This window comes from Arachis ipaensis, chromosome B05 (genome assembly GCF_000816755.2).
Source record: "Arachis ipaensis cultivar K30076 chromosome B05, Araip1.1, whole genome shotgun sequence".
In the NCBI taxonomy this organism is placed as follows: domain Eukaryota; kingdom Viridiplantae; phylum Streptophyta; class Magnoliopsida; order Fabales; family Fabaceae; genus Arachis; species Arachis ipaensis.
In genome coordinates, this window is record NC_029789.2 from 140,503,594 (window position 1) to 140,503,832 (window position 239).

A 239-nucleotide genomic window follows, 5' to 3' on the forward strand; every position below is an offset into this window, starting at 1 on the left:
CTCAGTTATTAATTCTTAATTTTTAGATTAATTATTTATTGTACTTAATACTTAAAATAGAGAAGTTGAAAATAACATAATGAACAAAATATAAAATACAAAAAAATTGAGTAAATTACACTAGCCTCTTATTAAATTTTAAATTTGTAATATAAATTTTTTAGTTCAACTGGACAGCTAATTTTTTTTTATTCTAAATTCTATATTCTAAATTTTAAATCTTAAAATTTAAATTCTAG

The 239-nt window shown here is 16.3% G+C and overlaps 1 protein-coding gene across 4 annotated transcripts in view; it reads left to right on the top strand.

Annotated features, from left to right (window-relative positions):
• LOC107644493 (sodium transporter HKT1) overlaps nucleotides 1-239 on the top strand; it is a 68,186-nt gene that overhangs the window by 8,648 nt on the left and 59,299 nt on the right. The window lies entirely within an intron of this gene.